Source organism: Medicago sativa, chromosome 1, assembly GCF_051527215.1.
Source record: "Medicago sativa cultivar Bolivia chromosome 1, Bolivia_mono, whole genome shotgun sequence".
NCBI lineage: Eukaryota > Viridiplantae > Streptophyta > Magnoliopsida > Fabales > Fabaceae > Medicago > Medicago sativa.
This window is the reverse complement of record NC_140749.1, coordinates 28,998,987-29,010,090: the sequence shown is the minus strand read 5'-3', so window position 1 is coordinate 29,010,090 and position 11,104 is coordinate 28,998,987. Positions and strand designations below refer to the sequence as shown.

Here is an 11,104-nt window from a genome sequence, read left to right as displayed (position 1 = left end):
ACCACTTCGTTCTTTTCCTCAATAAGCAAGGCACGATCCATTAAATCAGTTAGATCACGACTCTCATATAACTTCATCTCAGCCTGAATCTCTTCCTTCAATCCATTTAGAAAAATGGATTCCAGCATGACTCTTTCTTCTCTACGCAGGGGTGCTACCAACATTTCAAATTTGTCCCTATATTCCATCACTGTACTTCTCTGTCTAAGGCTCAACAATGGACCCAAAGGATTTTGTAACAATCCAGGTTGAAACCTTCTTATTACTGCCATCTTGAACTCCTCCCAGGTTCGCAATGGTGTTTGTTCTTCCCACCATTGAAACCAATTTAAAGCCTTCTCTTCTAATGCAAGCACTGTTGTATCCACCTTGTCTTGCACATGTATTTCGTTCAGCCGGAAATAACGTTCAACACGTACTAACCACCCATACGCATCTTCTCCCTTGAATATCGGAATTTCCAATCTCCTCCTCGTTACGGTGACACCCAATCGGTTCCCACCATCGCGTCGGGGTCGATGTCTCAACGACGCAGTACTGTTATCACTCCAATCGTCCTCTTCGTCGTTGTGATTTCCTCTCCATCCTTGTTGCCGGTGACGACGAACAGGTTGCTCTTGGATGAGCTGGCGAATCTGTTCCACTGTGATCTGAGGTCTTGCTTGTTGTTCCAATGCTAATTGACGAATCTGCTCCTGCTGTTCCAACGCTAATTGACGAATCTGCTCCACCGTTGCTTCAACGTTGCCCACCTTCTGTTCAATTGCGTCAACTCTGTTCTCCATGATTTTTCTCGTACTTACCATCCACTAGCGAGATCGTAACCAAGGCTCTAGATACCAAATTGATAAGATTCAATTTAATATCAGAATGGGATAATGAGTGAAACAGTGAAAATCTGATGGAAATAGAAGGTATTATTTCTGAATAATCCAGTTAGAGTTCAAATGGGATCTAACTGATGATTACACTGGATTGAAACTGGAAATAGTAAAAAAAACAGAAAATTAAACTAAGCAATTCGAGCTGCTTAGGGTCTCCCAGGAAAGATAGCTAACAGAATTCTTGCCTATCTCCTAGTGATTATTCAATCATCATATATAGTACTCAGATCCCCCTTTCTCTCTCTGCCATCTGTCCTCCTCATCCATTCTCTGCTGAGTGGAATTATTCCTCACTAATTGAGCAACACTAGTAGTGGAGTTATCATTATCATTTATTATTCCCCACTAATTGAGCAACACTAGTAGTGGAGTTATTATTATCATCTACACTCTTCTTATTATGCTTCCTCGTATACACCATCTGATGCTTATCATCTTGCAATCTTGTACAAGATCTTTACTAGTAACATAGCATTGTTAAAACTGAATAGTTTTCAATTACTAACTCCTTATGATTAGGAGTCTGAGTTGTGTGTTTTACTGGCTAACTCCTTGTTTTTAATTTAGTTGCTTTTTTATTGAATTAAAAGTCATTTACTGTTGGGTTCAATTTGCTATTTTAACCATAAGAGTGGTTGATTTTTTAATTCATGAATTAATTTCCCTCTTTCATTCCTATTGTTGAATTTCTCTGATTTGTTAAGAAATTGTGTATTGACTTTCAAGATTGAGTTATGTAATGGCCTCATTGTTGTTGATATCAGTTATCAATGTAATTTCTTAATGTATCGATATCCAAGTGTTGACTTATGAGCCTTGTCATTCAGCCAACCGTCTTTCTGTGGTAATTTTAATCTACTTTGTTAGATATCATTTTGTTGCAAAACAGTATTCCCCAAGCTGGTTTGCTTCCGGCAACTTTGAACTTCCTTTGTATCGTCCATCACCTATATCATGCTAGGTGTTTGCGGATGTGTTTACTCCATTATTGCCTAGAGATATGGCCTAAATAGATCTTATAAGGTTTGAGGAGCCCTTACCGCACTAATCAGTTTTGTGGGGTTGAGTTAGGTTTTAAGTCCAAATTCTATGATTGGATTGGTGGAAAATGAAAGGGAGGGAACGAAAGGTAACCTAGAGACTTCATGGAGCTGCATGCGCAGCTTGGTAAATCGGTGGCGGAACAGGAGACACGGCTATGGCTACGACAGTGAGAAACAGCCGCGTCTGATCTGAGCAATAGAGGTATATGATTTTTTTTTATCTGTGCCATTTTATTCCAAATCCAATACTGCTTTATGGATAATTTGATTTGATAGTACACGGAACATGATAGTAACATAGTTTAATATTTTTCGACTGCTAGTTTTGTTTAACATTTCAGCTAGTTTTCTATAGTAGCGTACAATGCATTTCATGATCTTGGCGCTCTTCCTCAGACATCTCAGATTTGTTCTTCCTCAGAATTTCATGCCACTTGCATATGTTTTCCATATCATTTGTCTCAGCTGATTTTGCCTTAGCAGAGTTCATTGCCGTTGCATTTGCTTGTTCTTCTTCATGACTTTAATCAGTTGTCACTGTTTTTTTACGCTCCGGAGTTCAATGGTGTGTCTTTCAGAGTTGTCTACTTGTTGTCCGTCCCATTTTGCATACTAACCTGATCACTTCTTCCATATTTTCTTCAAAGCATTTATGTGAATCTAAATTTAGAGTTTATCGGAATTATCTGAATCTAAATGTAGACTTTGTGAAGGGACTTGTTTGATGAGACACTGACCTTGCTGTCATAAATGGTGGTGCTATAAATGAGGTTGTAACTTGAGTTGTGTATTTGGTTTTAAAGTGGTTATTTAAGTCTTACCTTTATGACTAACATCACATATATCAAATCTTACGACAATTGGTCAAGAAACTTAAAACAAGTTTGGACTTGGAGCGGCATGCTTCCTTTAAAATCCAACCAAAGGTTATTTTTCAGGGCCAGTCTACTATACATGATTCTGGTGTGTTGTTTTTAGTCGTGTCAGTGGCCACATATGGAGAAATGGGGATCAGAAGTGCATCATGGGTTTGAACCAGTGCATTCACTAAAGCTGTCCCTAGCTCCTAATTGCCGAGCTACACATTCATTCTAGTTTCAGCAATGTCATCAATGTTATTCAGCCACGCAATGGGGAAATCAGCGCAAGAGAAACAGAAAGGTGCAGAACAAATCAGAAGTATGCAGTATGTCTGCGCTGCCATATGTCGGTGGCAGTGCCATAACATCGACAAGATCAGCATGTGAATCTGCATTGCTATCGAAGGCAGAGATGACTCTGATCTTGGCTTAATGATAACATCAGATGCTTTTGGTATGCATTCTCTTTGCAAAGTAACTCATTATTTCTCTCTGTGTTCTTTTATGAGTTTTATCAATTTCATTTTTAGTTGGATCTTTCCATTTTCAGCAACGAATGCAAGAGTGTCATGTTCCATTTCCCATACAATAATTGTCTATAATTTCTCATTCATAACTTGTTACAGTAACATGCTTTGAAAAAGAGTATCTAAGCCTGCCAATGTTGGTCTATTTCTGATGCTATCTATCTCTTGTTGTTTCAAAACATGAAGGTGAAAAGGGTCCATTTTGCGCATATTTGAAGGAACATGTTGAAGAAAGGAGATTTTGTTGTGACAAGTTGAGAAAAATGCAACTATATAAGCTTCTGCGTAACTTGATAGAATACCGACAAAATCCAACTTAGCACATCGTGGACTTACACAAAACATTACGTCCGTGGATTGTGTGTTGTGTGAAGGGGATGTTGAAACAAATTCACTTATGTTTCTATTTTGCGATTTTGCATCTTCTGTTTGGTATAGTGTTTTTCGGTAGTTGGGCTTTATTTGATTCTATCTCCAAACCTGAGCCCGCTCTTTGAATGCTTAACGGGTGCAGCCACATGTAAGAAAATATAAACGGGGTATTGATTGATCTGGCTTACAACATTTTGTCTTATTTGGAAATCTGGGAATGATAGAAATTTTTCAAACGGGGTAAAGGACCCTATGGTCATGGCTATGGAGCTTGAGCAAAACGTCGATGAGTCGTGCTTGTTTTGGTAGGTGTATCATGAGCCATACCAGGGCAATTTGTGTGAAGGAGGTTGTTTTCCTACGGCCTTGAGAATCCTAAAATTTTCTGGTTTGGTTTGTTTGGGAAGAACGACGAAAGCGCTAGTACAGAAGTAATTGCTGCAGTTTTTTTATCCATGACTTTCCAGGTTTTATTTTTGTTGTCAAAAACTACAATGTTCACTTGTCATTCTGGAGCATCCTTTGGCGCAGGTAACGTCAGTTTTTCCATCGAAGAGCACTGCTGCTGTGTTGTCTATTTTTCTGCTCTGATGCTGCTGGAATTTCAATTTGTTTAGAGGTTGTTGGTGTGGTAATTGTAGACGATTCAGTTGGCTGCTTTGGCGTGCAGTTTTAGCAGGGTTTGCTGATGTGTTTGCTGGTTTTTCAGTGACAGTTTTTAGTTTGTGTATGTGGGATTGGGACCTTAGAGTTTGCTCCTCTCAAGATTCCAGGTTTGACTCTCCCTCGTCAATTTTGGTGGGTTAATTTGACTTCTTCAAAAACAAGTTTGTGTCTGTAGTTCAAGAGGTTGATTAAGTGGTACTGGTAGATCCTTGCTTCAAGGCCATTTTGTTTGTTGTATTTATCATTGTTCTGATAGTGTCCTGAAGGTATATATAATGCACAGTGTACCCGTATATTAATTAATTTGTTTGCCATTATATTAATTTGTTAATATAAGGTTCAATTGATTTGTAAGTCCCTGAAATTTGAACTCATTTTAATTATGTCCCTATATACTATAAACTTTTATCGAAGTCCTTTTATTTTTAAATAAAATATGTGTATCTAACTCCTTGATTACGGATTTACGGACACCTTTTGACTCACAAAAGGAATAGAGATGCCTTGACATTTTCATTACTATAGTTTTAGAGTACGTAGAAGATATATAAATGCATTCATTTTTAATATTGATGACAATAGAAATTTATACCCTAAAAAGTAAAGAGATTTTCATTTTTTTAAGGCTTTGTTTGAAAGTTTAGAGTTGACGAGAGGACTTTGGAAGAAAGGAAGGAGCAAGTCAAAGAAATAGAAAACTTTAAGATGGAGGGTTTGTCTACATCATTTAAGAGAACTCAAACTTTTTTTTTTTTGTGATAACTCAAAAATCGTATTAGAAGAGAGTTTTTGAGATTTTATATGAATTCAGGAAAATTTATGTCTCAACTAATATTCTTAAACTTAAAATACATTAATCATTGATATCTCTATATAATACAAAAGAATAGTTCTATGAGCAAAGTACACGTGGCGCCTCATTTTGCTTCTAGCATTTAATGCTCCTCAAACAATTTTTTTTTTCAATGCATAAGACCTTTGATTATACCTTTGATCAAGATATCAAGATAGTTGCCTTAATTATGTATTATGTATTATGTAAATATTTGATTAAGAAATGGTATCAAATATACAATGTTGTTTTATTGTTTTATGTACATGTGCATTTTGCCTTAACAATATGTATTATATACATTTTAATCCAACCGTATTTTATGTTTATGGAGGAATCCAACCGTGTTGTATACGTACGATATTATTATATACGTTCATTCCAGGCTAAAGTTTTTTTTTCTTTTCCACTCTAATTTCGACTCTGATTGACCGATCAATTTTACATATTAGTTACCGATATTTGTTGTAATTACTCGGAGATAACTTAATTATTGTGTACTTTTTTTTTGAAGGAGTTAATTATTGTATACTCTTTCTGAAATTTTTTTAATCTTCGGAAATAAGATTTATCTTAAATAGGATCAACGTTATGTACATCGTATCAAATCAAAGTACCACTTTTATATATCATCGTTTCAAACTAATTTTTTAAGTCTCCGGAAAAAATGTCGTCCATATATATGATAAATTGTTTTCTATAATTTGGTACCATTTTTTTCGTGTAAGGTACGTATGCACTGTTTTTAATCAGAAAAAAATAGCAATTGGCAGTACCATTTTTTTTAGCAATTACTCTGTTTGGACTCCAATATTTTTTATTTTATTTTTTTGGTACAAGCCATATTGTTTTTTTTGTCTCCGTTTTTTATGATATCATGCTATTGCCGTATTCAATGCATATTTAATTTGGTTTACAAATATGGTAGCTTCTTTCTTAACAGAATATATATATGGTAACTATTATTTTGAAAATTATTGTGTACTTTTTTTTTTAAGGAGTTAATTATTGTATACTCTTTCTGAAATTTTTTTAATCTTCGGAAATAAGATTTATCTTAAATGGGATCAACGTTATGTACATCGTATCAAATCAAAGTACCACTTTTATATATCATCGTATCAAACTTATTTTTTAAATCTTCGAAAAAAATGTCGTCCATATATATGATAAATTGTTTTCTATAATTTGGTACCATTTTTTTCGTGTAAGGTGCGTATGCACTGTTTTTAATCAGAAAAAAATAGCAATTGGCAGTACCATTTTTTTTAGCAATTACTCTGTTTGGACTCCAATTTTTTTTTTTTTTTGTACAAGCCATATTGTTTTTTTTTGTCTCCGTTTTTTATGATATCATGCTATTGCCATATTCAATGCATATTTAATTTGGTTTACAAATATGGTAGCTTCTTTCTTAACAAAATATATATATATGGTAACTATTTTTTTGAAAATAAATATATATCCTTGCTTAGTATTGTTCCAAGAACCGTTTCAAAAAAAAAAAGTATTGTTCCAAGAAAGGCGAAGTGTGTGGTATAATTTGTGAAATAATAGAATGGTCCCTTCATCGTGTATGGTTTCCTTGCATGCGTTTTTTTTCCATGCGTTTTTTGTGTAAACAAAAGGTTCCATGCGTTTTTTTTTCCTTTAATGACGTATTATTTCCATGGCCGATCCAATGGTTGTATGACAAGTGTCAATTTCACTTTGTCAGCCAATCGGAATTCATCATGTTTTGTTTTTGTTTTTATTCTTTTGGTTGCTACCCATGATAATTAATTTGTTATTTACTGCCTATAAAAAGGTCATGTCATATTTGATCATTTCATCTGCTTTTTTGTTTCTTTTTCACATATTGTTGTTGGTAATAACAAAAGTAAGTCTTGCAATGGCTCCGAGATCAGTTGATAACATCTCTGAGGTCAGTCCAGTGAAGGAATCATGGACCATTGTCGTTCGAATTGTCCGTGCTTGGTTCGTTCGTGATGTCAATCGTGACGCTCACCCTTTTTCACTTGACATGGTGTTGATGGATGCATCGGTTAGGCTATTCCTAATTTTTGTTTCGCACTTAAAATTTTCTTAGAATTCCATTTATTTTGTTTTTTAATTGTTTTTTTTTTGTGTGATCAGGGCAACAAAATTCATGCAACTGTGCAGAGGACTCTTATCTACAAGTTTGAAAAGGATTTGCAAGAGGGAAAGGTCTACAATATGAGTAACTTTGGTGTCGCTGCGAATATTGGTTCTTATCGGACAACCAAGCTGAAATTCTAAGGAGCATTTAATGTTCTTTTGATATTTTGATATTTAAAAAAAAAAATACACATCTTCACTTTAATGTTCTTTTGTGAATTCTTATTTGGCAAGTATACCACGAGTTTTAATTGGCACGGGATCACGTATAATGACAGAGTTTATGAAATCAGCAAATTATTTCAATACCATTAACGTTTGTTAATAACGAGTTTGTTATGAAATACACAATTTTTTTTATTATCAATGTTATTATGAAATACGTAAAAAAAAATTATTATCAAATGATGATCAAATATTATGACCTTTTTTATTATCAAGTGATGGTCAAATAATATGAATATTTTGTTTTTTTTACAGTATATGACAATTTTGTGAAAAATTCTTAAAGATGAATTATGTATGTTTTTTGTGCTTAATAATTCATACTTAATAGATGTTTTTGTTAAAAAAATTCTATTTTTTTAGAATAGATTGACATTTTCTACACATTTCTGGAGAATCTCATTCAAAAATATGAAGACTAAATTTGAGTTGACTAAAAAATAGATACCAAGAATGGTGATGAAAACTTTTGGAAGACTAAAAAACTAACAAATTTTTTAGCGAAAATAAAATGAAATATATATTTTTTGAAAGAAAAACTAAAACGACGTATTGATATATTGAAAAATTAAGAATACCATTCTTTATTTTTTTTGACAAAGAATACCATTATTTTGTTACTCTGAATATGTCAAAAAAAAATTACATATTCATCATCATCTCTAAAAATAAAAGTATTTCTTAATCATTGATCCACATCACCTCATAAATCACAAATACATATTTGACTTTGCCATTAATTACAATTTATTTCTATTAATTTTCTATTTACCATTTCATATTTCGGTTTCTAAGCAATTGAATCATGGAAGAGTGCCAATTTTACATCACACTTTTTATTTGTTCAAAATGTAATTTACTTTCTATTCTATTATTTTCCTATATATAGTCTCTGTTTATTTCATCATTTTTAGCTGTATATTTCTTCCATATGGTGCTGTTAAACTCCAAAAAGTTGTTATGGAACCAAGATCAGGTAACGTTTATGAGATCAACCCAGTCAAAGAATCATGGAACATAATCATTCGAATCATTTGGGTTTGGTTTGTTCATGATGTGATGTCAACTGTGACACACACCGGTTCTCTATATATTTTTCCCATGGATGCATCATTATGTATGTTATGAATATAATTTTTTCACTTTTTAAATTAATCTAATTTTTTTATCTTTGTTTGTTTGCATTTTTCAGGGTAACAAAATTCATGTCACTGTGTGAAGATTTTGAATTTGATAAGATTGATAAGACATAAGAAGATGTGGGAAAAAAATGGGTTAGAAGTTTTTCTTTCACGTGAGAAGATTGATGAGTCTAAGTATGGTTTGGATATATATTGAATCTACAAAGATCACAATCGAAAGAGAAAAGAGTCAAAGAAAAATAATCCAAATTTTGTTCATGGTCCTTTGATCTACAAATGTAGAAACAATAATTACGAGAGCATGAGATCTATATTGGTGAATAAGAATATATATATATATATATATATATATATATATATATATATATATATTAGTATTTTTTGTTATAAAATTAAAATTAATTTTAAACGTGTTACAAACCTGAATGTATTGTTTTTTTGTCATGTTTACATGGAACGTCTTAAAATGAGATAGAAGAGTGAATCTAATACTATAGTTTTGTTAATATTATTGTTTGAAATATTGCTTATTCTCTGAGATCTATTTTATGTGCTAAATTATTTAGCCTCATTTTGCCAATTCCTATCCTAATTTTTTTTACGTGTGACATAATGGTGCCTTTGAAGTTTGGTTTGGTATTTATCTATCATCTAATTGATTAATGTCATGTCATATTTTGGTATTAATAATTAATTTTTGAATGAGTTTTGTTTGCATGTTATCGATATCCAACGAAACCTCTTGGTACTTCAGAATTGATAAATTTTCTCAATAAAAAAATATTAAATACCACAACATATTTGAAAACAAAATTCTAATTTAAAATTAACATATATACTTGCAGCTAAAAGAACGTGGTGCAAATAGCCAATGAAGGTTGATTCAGTTGGTAAGAAATTAAGTTACTTGCAAGGTTGTGGGTTCAATTTTCTGTTGGCGATGTGAGGACCTGATCTTTGATTGATGCTCTATAAGTATCTGTGTAAATGTTGTTAGAGTCTTAAGGTTTATCCTGATTGTGGTGAAGTTTCCGAAGTCCAGGTAGCCTAAAGTTGTTTTATAAAAAAAAAAAATGAAATGTGATGCAACTAAACTTGCAGCTATTTTTATTCAAAAAAAAAAAAAACTTGCAGCTATTTTTTTGGTTCTACAAGGTATCTATAATGTCAAACAAATCTCCCACATTAAAACTTCAAAATATTTGCAACAATTTTTTTTTATAACCAAAGTAACATTTAAAAGTATACATGTGGCAAGTTTGAAAAGAAAAATTATACCATCATTTCTTAATCTTAAATGAGATTACTTATTATTGTAAAAAAAAAGAAGTTAAAGCATCACTTAAAAGAAAAGGTTTAAAGCAAATTCCTTTTAATTGAGATTCAAAATAACAAGTTATAAATGCATTCAATTTATTTTGAATTCACACAGAATAAATCAACCCTCATATTAACTTTGAATTTTGAATTCAAACACACAAAAAAAAGATAATGATAATAGTAATATTACCCAAAAAAAATTGATAATGGTAAAACTTCATTCAACTAATTCTTATAATATCAGTTTTTTTTTCAAAGAATTCTTATATTATCAGCTGACAACTAAAATCTCTATTATAAACATTTGATTACATTTTTTTTATAGTACATGTGTCTGTCCTTCTCTCTATGCTAATTGTCATTGATTGTTATGATTTGGGCATATGTTATGATAGTATTATTAATTTGCCTGGCGTGATCATTGATTTTATTAAGAAATGATTTTAATTTGTGAACTCTTAAAAAGGTATCAGCGTCATCATTGTTTTTATTAAGAAATAATTTTAATTTTTGAATTCTTAAAAAGGTGTGTAAGGGATACAAAAACGGTACAATAATGTTTTTTTAATGGAAAACAAAATGGTTCCATCAACCCCTCAAAAAAAAAAGGATGCATCAAATAGGAATAAATTATTCTCCAATCACCTTTATAATTGCATACTTATAGCTAAAATTAACTTACACTCACCTCTCAAATAAAATAACGATAAAGAATGATCATTGCAATTTGTGGGAGTGATGTGATATGTGTAATTAAAAATCGATTTTAATTTATAATTAAATCTAATTTTATGTACTCAATCAATGGAGTTCATACTATGTTCCTTGAGCATAGCTCAATTGGTAGGACAGTGCATTATTATATGCAGGGGCCGGGGTTCGAACCCCGGACACCCCATTTATTCACCTTACAAGGTGAATTCTAGCCACTAGGCTACCTAATTCTCCATTGTTTCTTTGCATATACATCCTTATCAAATTGAAATCTTATTTTTCAGTCTTTTTTTTTGTAAATTCTCTAATTCTAATATTTTATGTGAAATGTATGATGTAGGATGTGTTTGCTTCAAGGTATTTTTAAAGTTACTCGAGAA

The 11,104-nt window shown here is 32.2% G+C and overlaps 1 long non-coding RNA gene across 1 annotated transcript; it reads left to right on the top strand.

The window, feature by feature from the left end:
• The first annotated feature begins 8,156 nt into the window (after nt 1-8,156).
• On the top strand, nt 8,157-9,220 carry LOC146954086 (uncharacterized). Its single transcript, XR_015031001.1, has 2 exons — nt 8,157-8,399; nt 8,741-9,220. It is a non-coding gene; the product is annotated as an uncharacterized LOC146954086 (long non-coding RNA).
• The last annotated feature ends 1,884 nt before the right edge of the window (nt 9,221-11,104 follow it).